This window comes from Apium graveolens, chromosome 6, assembly GCF_009905375.1.
Source record: "Apium graveolens cultivar Ventura chromosome 6, ASM990537v1, whole genome shotgun sequence".
NCBI lineage: Eukaryota > Viridiplantae > Streptophyta > Magnoliopsida > Apiales > Apiaceae > Apium > Apium graveolens.
The window spans coordinates 36,006,091-36,022,046 of NC_133652.1; the positions used below are offsets into that span (position 1 = coordinate 36,006,091).

The following is a 15,956-nucleotide window of genomic DNA, read 5'->3' on the forward strand; positions in this document are numbered from 1 at the left end:
TAAAAGTTATGGTTTTGTCAGATAAGTTGTACACGACATTTGTCCATATACTACGCCATAAGTGGGCTACTGTAATGCAAGTGTTACAAGTAGCGTTACATTAGCTAAGAAGTTTTTGTCCTATTGTAACACCTCTCAATTAGTGTTACAATAACATAAACCTAGTGTTGCAGATAAATGTTGGTGTTGCACGACATGTAACACCAGCACCTGGTGTTACATTAGATACTTTTTACATTTTTTAAAATATTAAAGTGAAAATGTTATCATTAATTAGTATTAAAATTATATTCTGTCTTATTAGTGAATGAAAAATGTAATATAAATATATAATATAATTTATAAATATAATTGTACATAAATACAACAGTTAATTTGTTTGTTTTTTATTTAATAAATAATAATTAAAATTAAAAATTACAATTAAAAAAATGAAAATGATACACAGTTTTGGTGAATTATTGGGTGGCATCCCCCCCAAATGAAAACACGACGGAACTTAAACAAAAAACTCGCTCTCCTCGTACAAACAATCTCTCTCACACATAACATTCTTTCTGGCTCTCTTGTTTCTCTCTCAGAAGGATGAAATGAAGGAGAATTGAAGATTTGATAAATATACACACTTGTTTATGGCAGTATTCTGAAGGCCCTTACTAATTTTTTTAATTTATATGACATTGTAGGGTTTGAGAGCATCAGATTAGGGATTTAGTTCTTTTGCTCATATTTAATGGTAAATATTTACTCTTTTGCTCGGATTTAAACATATACGCATATTTTCTCCGATTAACATATTTTTCATTGTAAAATTTCAGTTAATTTGGGCTTTGAAATTGGGCGTTAGAGTTTTTTCTCATATTCAATTGGGTTTTCGTTAAGATATGGTTCTCATATTCAATTGAGTTTTTAGTTTTAGACATGTATTACTCTTAATATGGATGTGTATGTAAAAGAGCCCAATTGAAATAAATAATGCAGAATTTCAATACAGAGATGATGGCTTATTCAAGGAAAATGAGAAGTTACCAGGAGTTTCAACTAGTTGAGTTGGGATCAAGAAATAGAATAGGAAAAGCTAAGGAAGCTACAATACCTCATTCTGCAAAGCTACAAACCTTATTCTTCCCTGTATATGCTATATAATATATAATATTTTCATTTTAGTTCTTGATTTGATTAATTTAGGAAGCAGAAGATGATGAAAATTTAGAGAAAAGAAACAGATCCAAGATGACAAATGGAGATGTGAGTGGTAGTATTAAATAGAAGAAGAAATATGTCCTGTTTGTTAGCTATGATTACTTTCTCATTCTTTTGGTGATATATAGGGAGTTGCCCTCCTGCATTTCTCGGACTATCATGGAATGGTTAATTCCATTTGTCATCACAGGGAAATACGTCTAGATATTGATAACCTTTGTTGTATTTGGAATGAGATGATAAAGAGAGAGCTTCACATGTCGTATGACGTAACCTGATAAAACTTGGATTACTCATTGGTGGTAACATTTAAAGTTTTGTTTGTTTATTTTGGTGTTATTCGTATAAGTAACAATATCATGTTCATATCATAAAATATTGTAGTTACAGATGGATGTTCAATAAAATATGTTTCCCCTTTGACTCGAACAGATACATCAAACAAGAAAAAGAGTTGGACAAAGGGGGATGCCAACTTTAATGCCAGTCCTTCCAGCAATTCTTTATCATATCAGGAATGGTGTGCGGAAAAAGGTGTGAATTCAGTTACACTTGTATATCTAGATTGATTCTTCATTCTCTGTATATAATTACATACTTTATTTCACTGACAAATCATAACGTAAATAGAGAGACTTAAACAATCGAGAATGAACTTAAAATTAATGAGATGCGGGTATTATAAGTGAGATCCTTGTCCAGGTTTTGCACCATTTTATAAATGTTACTGAAGAGTTCATTCTCATAAGATTATAAGAATATGTGACTAGTCATAACTTAAACTTTAAATCCTATTTAACAATTATAAGACTTCACAAAAAACTACTTATTTGGTTATTCTTCAAGACAGTATCTACATTAGTATAGTATCAATAGCTTTAATCTATGATAATTATTAAGTATTAAAGATTAAGTGACTGTGATTTTTTTATTACAGTAATCTAAGTATATGTCTTCCTTCATTTTAAAGTTTGCATAAAATTTGTAGAAATCTCACAGAGGACAAGGCCAGTGAACTTCAGTCACCTGTATTACAGTCAGTGAGCACTGGATAAAAAAGTCATTGTTGCTAATCTACAAATAAGAATTGAAGTAAAGTCGAACATGCAATTGTGTTTCTGCCTCTTGTTGATCATTTTTGCTAATCCACAAATATAAAAGACCATCACAGACCATACTGCTTAGGATTAGTGTCTCCAGTGATCGAGTATGAACTTAACCACCTATCAAGCTTTGTAGTCACCAGCATATCTAGTAACTCTTAAATAATATAGGGAAATGGAAAGTAGTGCTTTTTGAAATAAATAGCAGGAAATTGCTTCTAGAACATCTTTGCGCTAACTTGAGATATTATAAGCTCCAGCAGAAATAAGTAAAACTCTGAAGACTTGAGTTTGTCTGTGGAGATCATATATCTACTATACGACTAATCTGTGAAGATCGCAGTAACATCTAAATTAAGCACGTCTAGAGTGCTTTGCTTCTTTAAAAAGAATGAGTTAAGTTCTTGTGTTTAAAGAAGTTCTGGCCAAGTCTTTCTACTTAGCCCCTTGTAGTAACACTTAGTGGCAGCATGGCGATCGTGATTAATGCAAGTTTGATTTTTAAAGTATCTGGTAAAAATAAAAGCTTACTACACATTCATATCCTGATTTAGTACAGATGAATAGGAAAGAAATTATCCCTTTCATTATGTATAACAGGTTCTCCAATCAGCTTTGGTACCGCCACAATTGCTATAATTCAGGTTTTGGAAAATCTCAAATCTAGATATAATTTATCAAATGTGAATTGTACCATATATTATGTTTATCTCAGGATCTACATTCTTCATGCAGATTCCAGTATCCGCTTTGGGTGTACTCGTACTAGATAGGTCAGGAAGGCGTCCAGTTCAAATGGTCAGAATGTGTAACATCTAGCCACCGGGTAGTGAAGAAAGCTCCAACAAACATAAATAAACAAAACGGAATTGTACTTTTGAGAGCTCCTATTTTCAGTTTCTGCAATGATACATTTGAGTAAACAGTCTGATCTTCATCCCACCAAACCTTAAACTTGTAAGTATATTATTAAGCTCATTTAAACAGCTCACTAATTTCTTAAAGTACATAGTGAATAGGCAAAGAATCAGCTGATTAGAAGTTGTATGAGAAAGATGATGAATGTAACATCTTTTGGAAGTGTAAATTACCCAGTTTTGTTTTTTAAATGTCGGAACACACATAGTTTCCTATAGTTAATATAATGTTTTTCTGAAAGGAAGTGCACAGCTTCTACTTGCACTAATGTCTTTTTAGTTTCAGTCAGAAATGCAACTACACTTATCTCATGCAGAGCAGCAATACAGTACAATAAGCTTGTTAAAAAAATTAATGTCTTGCCTCCTATTTTTCCAGGCCAGATCTTCGGTTCATCTGTTAATTACTTGTTATCCATATCTTGATAACTATAGTCTAATTTTACATATTCTGTTATTCACTGCTTGAGCAGAGAAGGAGCTTCTGTTGCTATCACATGCTTGTGAATACTAAAGGCCGTCAGCTGGGAGGCAAAAGGTAGGCACAGTTTTACAAAATAATTACCGGAAAAGAAGTTATTTTGAATTTCATCTTCATGAAAAATTTTCCGATAGGCAAGTGAGTCATTCAATGCCGTCATTTTACTGATCTTGGTTTGTTGTATTATGAACAGTGTATTCAGGTGCATGGGACTCATGGCTTCTTAAAGACTTAATATCTGTACCACTTACGTTTGCTTTTATGGGAAGAAGGGGATCAACATAGCTGCAAAGTATTAATAACCTTCGTTGTAGTTTGGATATGCTTAGAGTATGGTTAATTGATCGATCGTATTATTGTAATTTTATGTGGTGTTTGTAATATTTTGGATATGTATTGTGGATTTTAAACAAAACATGTATTTCAAATTTTAAAATTAAATGTTATATATGCCTATTATAGTGTAATGTATATTTTAATTTAGTGTTAGATTATATTTAGTGTTAGACTATAAATGCTACTATTATTTAACTAAAAAGATTGGTGTTACAATTGATAGAACAGACTGTTACAATAAGTTATATGGGACCCATAGGTGGTCCCACTTATGCAATCTTGATCAAGCTATTGTATCACTCATTTTGCGTTATATTTGGGCCTGTTAGTATTACAGTAGGTGCCTATTGTAACGTTTTCCTCTCTGCTATAATAGATCAGTGAAGTGTTAGCCCAAAATAGCCGTTTAAAAAAAATAAATTGTAAAAATTATGTCACTTATCTGTCGTGTAATACTTACAAACTGTAAGTATACCCGATGGATAACGTTCAGAGTTTTAACGGCTAAGATTGAGACAATTCGACGGATGAGGATAAATCAATTATCCGTCGAGTTATAAAATAATCCATAAAAGTAATTGATTTTTATTAACAAATGATATTCCGACGGATGATCAAACTCGATGGATAATGAGCATCCCTCGGGATGTATATTTTGACTTCGACAAAATTTTATCCAAATCAGAAAAATCAATTAAGTTTCTGGCTACATTTTAACTTGCAAAAATATCTGAAATAATTCAAGAAAAGTTAAGCTTACCTAACTCACTTACCAACCTTGAAAATGTGGATTCATCAAGTGGCTTGGTAAAGATATCTGCAAGCTGCTTTTCACTTGGAACAAAATGAAGTTCCACAGTACCATTCATCATATGTTCCCTAATGAAGTGGTACTTGATGTCTATGTGCTTTGTTCTTGAATGTTGTACTGGATTTTCAGTGATGGAAATTGCATTTGTGTTATCACAGAAAATGGGAATTCTATCCACTTGTAGACCATAGTCCAACAATTGGTTTTTTATCCACAAAATCTGTGCACAGCAACAACCAGCAGCAATATATTCAGCTTCAGCTGTAGAAGTAGAAACTGAATTTTGCTTTTTACTGAACCTGGACACAAGCTTGTTCCCTAGAAATTGACAGGTTCCTGTTGTACTTTTTTGTCTATTTTACAACTTGCATAATCTGCATCTGAATAACTAGTTAGATCAAAACCAGAATCTCTAGGGTACCAAATGCCAAGTTTTGGTGTTCCCTTGAGATATGTGAAAATTCTCTTAATAGCTATTAAGTGAGATTTTCTAGGATCAGCCTGAAATCTAGCACAAAGACAAGTAGCAAACATTATATCTGGCCTACTAGCTGCTAAGTACAGAAGTGAGCCAAACATGCCCCTATAGCTTGAAATATCCACAGACTTTTCAGTAGTGTTTAATTCAAGCTTAGTTGCAGTGGCCATGGGAGTTATTGCAGATGTGCAATCCATTAGATCAAACTTCTTTAAAAGATCATGAATATATTTAGTTTGACTAATGAATATTCCATCATTAACTTGTTTAACTTGTAAACTAAGAAAGTAAGTTAGTTCTCCCATCATGCTCATATTATACTTACTTTGCATCAATTTGGCAAACTTTTTACAAAGTTTTTCATCTATAGAGCCAAATATAATATCATCTACATAAATTTAAACAAATATACTAGAGCCATTAACATTTCTAAAGAATAAAGTTTTATCAACAGTACCTCTTGTGAAGTGATTTTCCAAAAGAAACTTTGATAAAGTGTCATACCAGGCTCTAGGTGCTTGCTTCAGTCCATAAAGTGCTTTCATAAGATAGTAGACATATCCTGGAAATTTTGGATCTTTAAAACCAGGAGGTTGACTGACATAGACTTCCTCCACCAAATATCCATTCAAAAAGGCACTTTTGACATCCATTTGATAGACCTTTAAATTGGCATGGGGTGCATAGGCTAAGAAAATTCTGATGGCTTCAAGTCTTGCAACAGGAGCAACAGTTTCATAAAAATCTATTCCTTCTTGTTGACAACAACCCTTAGCAACCAATCTAGCTTTGTTCCTGATCACTATGCCATTTTCATCCATCTTGATCTTTAATACCCACTTGGTGTCAATTGGATTCTTTCCTTTAGGTTTGGGTACCAGTTTCCATACCTTGTTCCTTTCAAATTGGTTTAGCTCCTCCTGCATAGCTAAAATCCAATCAGGATCCAACAAAGCTTCTTCTACCTTATTTGGTTCTTCCTTAGATAGGAAGCTGATATTTAGACATTCTTCTTGAGTTGTTCTCCGTGTTTGAACTCTAGAAGATGCATCTCCAATTGATGAGCTCAAAAGGGTGATCTTTAGTCCATTTCCTTTGTTGAGTTAGATTAGCTCTAGATAAAGAGGCCTCATTATTGATATGATGTGTACTGAGTTTTGATTATGAGAAACTCCCCCTGAGTTTATGAATCTTTGATTTGAGAAAGGGGAACTTTCTGTAGGTGATCTATTCTGACTTTCAGCTTCTCTTAATGTTCCGACGGATGATGCACTTTGTGTCCCGACTGTGGCGCCCTCCAAACCCGGGTCAGAAGTTTAGGGTCCACAACACATATACAATATATAAACCTGAATAAGAAGTATTATTTATAATGACCCTGCTTTACATAACCACGGATCGCAACAGGTTAAAGTATGAAAACAAGCCACAATCTTAATCTTTATTAAAACGTATCAAATCCCAACTAATTTAACTTACAATTGATAATAAAATCATTCTTACAATCTGACTATCTCTATACCGCCTGAAGCTTCTACTAGCTCGATTCAACTTAACTGGAACCTTAGCCCGCACTTTGGACTGATGAACTGCACTATCCTCCATATTCTTTTCAACTGTAAAATATATAAAAGAATCGCAAGGGTGAGCTAACTAGCTCAGCAAGTTATAATAGTGATAACTGAGGTTAAACAATAATCAATTGAGATGATTCAAAGGAATCAAGTTTCTTTTTAACTAATCACTAGAATTGGATATTCATTTTAAGTTGTAAAACCAAGGTTAGGCTGCTGATCAGTCACGCACTAACCCCGAGCAAAGCACACATCACTGCTCTAATTACTGGATCCAAGGCACACATTGGCCTAATTCGACCACGAATCTGGTTTGACCACGAATCTGGTCCTTATTTAGAAAATTATCCAATTCTAAAATAATTCAGTATGACAAGCAATATACTTCAATAAAATAAAATCATAATCAATGATGATTCAACACTTGAATAAAAATGTGAAGAAATTCATGGATATCATAAGGGTATATCAGGGTATATATAAGAAATAGTTTTCAGTTTGTACAAGGGTCAGGTGTTAGACCAGTAATGATTTTTCAGGGTATGGATCTTTGATGATATAAAGAAAGATTGGAGTATAAAAGTTTCTGTGTTTTCAAACAATTCTCTTTCAGTGTTTGGTGTTTGGTAGTTATACATTTGGGGAGTAGTATCATATTTGTATACTTTGGTGTCTGAGGATCAACAAAGGACGGTTTACAAAGAATAAGACTTATGGCTCAAGATCAAGAAAGTCAGGGTTCGAGGTTAAATAGTTTCAAGCACTTGTAATATAAAACAGGAGTTATTTTGAATAATAGCGACTTGTTATGAAACTGTTCAAAAACATTGGTAATATATTTTGAAGAAAAGTTCAGAAATACTTGCCTTACAAGGCTTTACAACTATTACTGATCAATTCTGAGCCGACTCTGCTGCTCAGGTTCTAACGTCCAACCACTAGATCCCATTGGATTCGACTTTGACACTCAGGTCTTTCTGTTGAAACTCTACTGAGCTCGTCGACTGACCACTATGTTATCTTTAGTCCATCGTCCACTTTCAGGTTCCCGACTATAACCTACAGGGTCGAAATACCCTACGTTAGACGTCTAGGTATGCTTGACATATCCTCGATACTAACTCTTACCCAACGATATTCAAACCCGACTCGTAATTATTCATATTAGAATAACTAAGAAAACAATTAGGGTTCACATTCTCGAAATCGATCCAGTGTTTAGTTTCAGAAAATACGTATACTCGTCCTTTTACGAAATTAGGGTTATTGTGTTTTGGTCAAAACATACAACACAACATACAATCAGGTTCTGTATAAAACATACGTATAAGTATTTACTTATACTCGCTCGACGTCCCGATAATCTTCGGATACGCTCCCGTATTTCCGTAATTCAGTTTCCCGGAAATCGGGCAGCGTTCCCTTTGTTTATCGGACTACCCGTCGAAACATCATCAACGTCAAATCTCAAACACAACAATCGTAACAATTATCCAATCACTGCTTCAAACCATCAATGTCAATCAAAATCCACACATTTTCAAATTCCAACTCAATCACAATTATTAATTATTACTCGTATTTTATTTTCATTTATTTATTTTCGAAATATTAGGACTCAGATATACATCATCATCGTCCACCGTCGGCTCGCCGAGGCTCATCGCTGACGGCGGTAAAATTCACGGGTACCCGATTAATTTCGGGTTTCCAACGCGTACTTCACCGATTAAATGTAATTTTCCGTACAAAATTAATTTATTTCACGAATTGTAATCAATAATTCCTGCAAAACAGTAAGAATAATTTCAGAAATAATCAAAATAATACAACAGCCAACAATTACAATACAACATAGCACTGCACATTTCACACCCGCCACACATTCGCGTGTTAAACACGCACAACCACTGTACAGGGCCACCTCGCCGGAGAACCGGCGGTAACCCCAAAAGAGCAGAAGAAAATGACAGCAAAGGAACCAGCACAGACCAGCCGCGATTACATGCACAAAACACACACTAAAACACACCCACATCATACATACATATATATACCAGAGTATATATAACAAGCCAAACAGGGAACAAAGGAATCGCCGGAAATCCGGCCGGAGAACTCACCGAACGGCGAGAAATCGAGCGAACCCGGGGAAGGACAGAGGGAAACGAAGGAACAGGGAAGGAGATGGGTTCGAGAGAGCAAAGGGAAGAGAAAACAGAGAATCGATGAGAAAGAGAGAAATACAAGAGAGATTAAAGAGAGTTCGAGAAGCTGCCACACACATAAAATTGATACGTGTCCCCTTTGTTTTATAAAAATTGGACACGTATCCTGATATCCCCGGGAACTGAATTTTGACTCGTTCCTTTGATATAGACGAATCAAAGTTGTATAAAAATAAACTAGGAAAATTGTCAAAATAGTTTTAAGATTTTATAAATATCCCGAAGTTAATAAAACATGAATTTCATAATTTTTAAATTGATTTTGAAATGAAACTTATACCCACTTTTCTCAAATAAACGAATCAACGCGCGGGTCAAATTAATCCCAAAAATTTCCAAAATAATTTTAAAATTCTCGGAATATTCCAAACTTAAATAAATATGAGTTTCATAATCTTTTGAAGAATTTTAGAATTAAATATGGATTTTACCATTAAACATACTCAGAAAATCATTTAAAGATAAATAATTAATAAAATATTGATTTCTCAATTTTATAAAATCTTAAAAATAATTAATGTAATTATAAAATTATAAAAATAATTTTAGAGACACTCCAAGTATTTACGCAAATAAATTGCAACAAATTCACTTTTGAAAATGAAAACAATCCAATACGATCCCATAATTAATCTCACGAACAATCCAGTATATTACAAATCACACATCAATAGGCAAACAACACATAGCTGTCAAAACCAATACACATATTTTATTTATTTAATAATTTCCATAATTACATATTTAAATAATTCAAAAATACGCGAGACGTTATATCCTTCCCCCCTTAAAAAGATTCTGTCCTCAGAATCTGGTTTAGCTACACAAGTGAGGATATTTGTCAAGCATATCTGTCTCTAATTCCCAAGTAGACTCTTCTACTCGAGGATTCAAACGTACTCACAATAGGTATGCACTCATTTCCAAGGACTTGCCTTTGATGATCAAGAATTTGGATTGATCACTATATGCAGAACAACTTGGACAAGAGCCCCATTGGCTCCTGATCAATTACTTATTTTAAATCAAATACTGATAGTTTTTATCTTTAACAGACTAAACACACTATATGTACACACTATTGTGACGGTAACATCAACTCATGAACAACCCTATCTATATTTACCAATACCTCGAATGGTTCACCCATTTTTTTAGGACTTAACCTGTCTCTTCTACTTAGACTTATCTAGTCTTCTTCAAGATGAAACTTGTACTAACACTACTGGTCCTATTTCTATACTCATATTCTCTCTCGATATAATTTTGCCTTCTTTCTTTGTCTACTCCGAGCTGCTTCAATCAATATTACTTCGCTCTTGGTGTGCTGAATTAATTTAAAATTTGACAACTTTCTTTCTCTCACTTTATAATAAAAATGAGGATCTACACTTGCGTTCACATGAATCCTGATAAAGTAGCATTCCAAAGCTGACACCGATGATAACTATTCATTCCCGTGTTTCCTTAAAACTCAACTCCTCAACATATCTTACATTTCTTAAATCACCTCCGTACTTTGACTCTCCGTTTTAGGATGATAGGCAGTGCTCATTTTCAATTTGGTTTCCAAATATTTAAAAATTTCTTACTCTTTTTTATTAGTTAAAGCTGAAAAGTAATCTTATATATTCACGTATTATCACCTTTAAGTATTTGAGCTTCAAATTTCACTCTTTCCAATTCGTTTATTAACTCTTCGGTAGTCTTAATTATATCCAACCCTTGCTGTCGGTATAGGGCATCTGTTATCATACGACTTTGCTTAGGTAGTTGTTAATGGATTAATTCAGAACCTTTTGTTAACCTTAGTCAAAATTTCATTCTTGAAAACTTAACGCATAGTTACTTTCTTTCTGATCCTTGGAGAAAAATTCTTGGGCATTCCACGCAGATTTTCTTATTCTTTGAGTAGCTGAGGATGTTATCAATAAATACAGTTTGCTTATCTAAGTACTCCTTATACACCATGATCCTTAATTTCTTATAGTCACCTGATACACTTGTTATTTCACATAATATCACCAAAGCTTGCTATGCTCTTAACTCACTTCAATCATAATCTCTGATATGTTCTCAGGTCGGATCTTAAGTTAATCCCCGAGATGTAACACACTTCTTGGATTAGGTTTCATAGGTAATCCATTCTTTACAGAGTCTCACTTCTCCATATTCGTTGTTTTGTTAAACTCCCGATAATCAGTACATACTCTTATAATTTCATTTTTTTTCCATGAACATCACTGGTACCTTTCACGATTCACTTCTTATAAAACCATTCCCTGGGTCTGCCTTATCCATTAGGCCTTCAATAGTTCACCTTAATTCTTTGATGTGTCCAACACTTTCTAATCCATTTCGAAATATCCTTCTTATACCTGGTTATCGCTGTTTTTATTTTGTTTTCATATATTTTGGCATATCTTCAGTAGAGTATATACTTTATACTATGAATTCCATGTGGCATTTCATTTCTTAATTCTTCTACTTGTAACTTCCAAGTGCTGGAAGAAAACTTGGGGATATCGTGATCATTCTCCTGGTCGCATAAATTTCCTCTCACTACTGCTAATATCATGATCCATTATCTTCTTTTGATATATCCTTATCTTTTTCTTAACAATTTTGACTGAAAGGTCATACTATCCATCCTTGCTCCTGTTTGGATTATAAACTCTGACTCCCAATTCCAACTTCTAAAATTCCATAGAAAATTCTTCTTGTGTAGTTTCTATGTCCGTTATTGATTTCCTCTATCCTTGCTTTTCCTCATGAATACATACTTCAACCTCTTATGGCCCGTATAGATCTTACACCTTTCTCCATACATATCATGTTTCCCAAATCTTTCAAAAATATTATTACTGTTAACCCCAAATTATGGGTAGGATACTTCTGCTCATAAGGTTTCGGTTGTCTGGATGCATATACAATAACTCTATTGTGCTGCATCAACATACATCCTATTCCCTAATGAGAAGCATTACTATAAACTACCAAACCTCCTTGATACTTTTAAATTGATAAAACAGGTGCTGAAATCATTCTTTCATTTAACTCTGCAAAACTTTCCTTTTACCCTTCTCCATTTCACAAACTTCCTGCTTTTCCTGGTTAGCTTTGTCCAAAATATTGCAACTTTCAAGAAATCTTGCACAAATTTCCAATAGTAAGTGATCCATGATAAAACTTCTTACTTTTGTTGATGTTTCTGGTCTCTTTTCATTCATAGTAATTTTAACTTTTGCTGAATCTCTTTTGATCTTTCCTACATTGACTATTTATACTAAAAACTATATTTGATACAACTTCTTTCTTCTTCAACTTCCCAGTCATCATTAAATGCTTTGCATGGTCCTCCGTTGACTTTAAGTATCACAACTATAGCTTACTCGGATATTCCTTAAAGGTACTGTCCATCCAGTTCAAATATTACTGGTATATAGGTTAATATAAATGACAATACGAGAACAGTACTTAGTTCTGAAAATTATCCTTGATACATCCATAGGTTTAATCTTCAATTGGTTAAATACCAAGTCTTAAATCAGTCTTATAAAAGTACTTTGCTTCCTTCGTTTGATCAAACAAATCATTGGGTCAAGGTAACAGATACTTGCTCTTGATAGTAAACTTGTTGAGCTCTTGCTAGTCGACGTATAATTACATACTTCCATCTTTCTTATTAACATTTAATACCGGTGCACCTTATGGGGTACACTAGGTCTAATCGCTTCTTCTTCTAGCATTTCTTGCATTTACTTTGCTAACTCCTTCACTTTAATTGGCGCCATTCTGTGCGGGGCCTTGGACACTGGCTTCATTTCAGGTGCTAAGTCAGTCACGAACTCAATTTCTATATCTGAAGGAAATGTTGATAACTCATCCAAAAACATATCTTGAAACTCCTTAATTACTATAAAATCTTCAAACTTTGTTTGCTTCCGACTTTTATGTATTCCATAATCACCATAATGCTCATATCTTGATCACCGTAATCATCATTAACAAATTTGTTACCTTCTTTCATCTTTTGAACCTCCTCACCTTCTCATTTGGCATCCTCAGAGTTATCTTTTCGTCACAACAGTCTGTCTGGACATCACGCTTTAGTAGTCAATCCATTCCTTATAATAATATCAAATCCTCTTACCTTCCAAGATATCAATTCTACACAACTTATTGCCAGGAATTTCAATTTCACCATTGGTACTCACTTATTTAACAACTACACGTTCTTGACTTGCTAGTCCTTGAATCACAATCTTATCAATTTAACAGGGTAATTTATCTTATCAACAAAACTTTGAGAGATAAATAATTAAGTTTCTCCCACATCTTTTAATACTTTAACGCATAAGGTATTCACCCTGATCATCCATATCATCACGTCCGTATTCTGAATAACCTATTTTACAGGAAAATCGAATATTCTCGTTCTCGAAAACGTATTCCTTATTGGAGTAGATTCCCTTGATTCTTAGTGGATTCTTCACTGGGACTAGTGATTTGCAATCCTCGCCAGGTGCCCTTATTTCCTTCCCATACATAAGATGTAGATGGAACTTCGTCCACTTGATTCAGGATACGTTGATTTCTATTTGAAAACTTCTTGCAAGAACGACAATACAACAAAACGACTAGAAGGATTCAAAATTCAACAAAAGTTAGAGTTGAAAAGAAAGAAGAAGTAAGGGTTTGAATATGAATAAGACAACCACATTGGTACTTAAGATGGCCAGTCTTTCGTATCATATGGCATACAACATATGATTAGGTGGCGTCCCACCCGACTCTTTGTCATTCTGACAAAGTGTCTTACCATAACACTGTTTGTCCCAATCAGAAAGCAAAAATTGAGGGAAACAATTAAATTTGAAAGGAATGCAATATCCTCCTTTTCGATATCATAACAAGGAGTTTATTTAAGAAAAGAAGTTCATACTTATTTAGGAATCAAAAAGGGAATATACGCTGTAATATTGAAGACAAGAACGATACCATTGGTCACCATCCACATTTCACTTGTATTCATCTTTCGAGCTTGTTCGATCATATCTCCATTGTTTCATATAATAATTTTAGAAAGTACGTTGAAATGCCTTCGCAAATTAAGCATTATGGTAAATTCTTACTTGTCACGTCTTGCGTCTTTAACATCACACCTCTACATATAGGGCTGAGCATTCGGTCGGTTCGGTCCAAAACCGGACCGAACCGAATAGACCGAAAAACCGAATAGTCATTTTTTTTGGACCGAACCGGACCGAAGTTATATTATGGACCGGACCGAACCGAACCGAAATAATTCGGTTCGGTCCGGTTTTGGACCGAATAGACCGAAATTTTTTTCAAAAATAAAATTGCATTATAAATTAAATCACAAATTATAAATTTTAAAATATAATTAAAGTAATGTGATATGTAGAGTTCTAATACTCCATAAATATAATTACAAATTAAAAATTTTGATTATAATTTTTAAGATATATGTAAAATATATATAATACAAAATTATAATATTTATGATTTGGTCTATTCGGTCTATTCGGTCCGGACCGAAATATTTGTGAAAAGAACCGAACCGAATTTTAATTCGGTCTATTCGGTCCGGACCGAATAGACCGAATTTTTGAAAAATTTAGGACCGAACCGAACCGAATTAACACGGTTCGGTTCGGTTTTTCGGTTTCGGTTCATTTTTGCTCAGCCCTATCTACATATAATACTTTAACAACTCGATCATAATGACGTCCCTACTAGACAACCTCGTTTCCATTTAGAATAACCCCGAAGCATTCAATATAGCGATCCTTGTGTTAATAATATTCTTCTTTTTAGGAAATCTGGAAATCTTCTCAATCTCCTTTAGTCATACTCAGACTTCTGTTAAATCAGTGAACTCTTTGAACTTGGATAATCCTGTAACTGAATGAGTAATTGCTCCGTACACTGATTCTGTTGTTAATCTTATCAAACAATATTTGTACCTTTCTGTTGAGAATAACCAACTTCTTCCTCATCGCAGATCACTTTGTCCTCTGAATTAACAATACTAAGTCTGAAACAGCATTCTTCCAGGTAATCTGGGCTTTCTAACAAACAAGAAACTCAAGTAATAACTTGACAACCAATGTTTAAAAAATAATCATTTTATTCAAAAAGGCTTTTAGAAATTTGTAAAGGAAAATCTTTTTCGAAAACTTGTTTAAAATGTTTGGAAAATCACAAACTTGGTTGTCCTTACTATATGAGTTGGTTGTTGTCCTTCCGACCTATGACAAGGTACCATATTAAAGAAACAGTTACATAAAAGTTCGTTCACTCCAATCTACCTTTTCTACTTTAGCGGGTCTATTTGCCTTCCTTAATCGACGAAAACTTCAATTATCGTTGCATGTTATCTTATTCGTAGCTTCACGTCAAAGCTTCCATACTGGTAATACTCCCAACATTACCGTTGCAGTAGTTAAGTAAAACAGGCTATCCAATAGTCAATAAGTCTATTTCATAGAACAAAGTTTGCTCGTATCACATCACATTACTACTTTACATATCGCATTTATCATATCATCAATACTTAATTTCACAAAATCCCAGGTTTAGACTTTTCTCTCTAACTCTTTCAAAATTCATCTAGTTCATCACATACTTATTCACGGGTGACTTAATCACTAAGGGCTTCTTTTAACCCGATAACAGCTATCCTCTGAAACACTTAAATCTCCTCTCTAAACTTCGTCTCACCTCTATTTATAACTCAAGCACTCACCATTTACTATAGCTCTCGAATCCATCCTCGTAGGTACAATCGCTTCATAGGAC

General features: G+C 33.9%; 1 long non-coding RNA gene across 7 annotated transcripts; it reads left to right on the forward strand.

Moving 5' to 3' along the window:
- The first annotated feature begins 490 nt into the window (after positions 1-490).
- Positions 491-4,157, forward strand: LOC141667824 (uncharacterized). Of its 7 annotated transcripts, XR_012552800.1 has the most exons (8): positions 491-736; positions 819-887; positions 982-1,248; positions 1,332-1,505; positions 1,636-1,737; positions 3,042-3,263; positions 3,697-3,761; positions 3,898-4,157. It is a non-coding gene; the product is annotated as an uncharacterized LOC141667824 (long non-coding RNA). The 7 variants fall into 7 exon arrangements; XR_012552803.1 differs by adding an exon at positions 2,907-2,950 and having other exon boundaries at positions 491-1,248; XR_012552799.1 differs by having other exon boundaries at positions 491-887.
- The last annotated feature ends 11,799 nt before the right edge of the window (positions 4,158-15,956 follow it).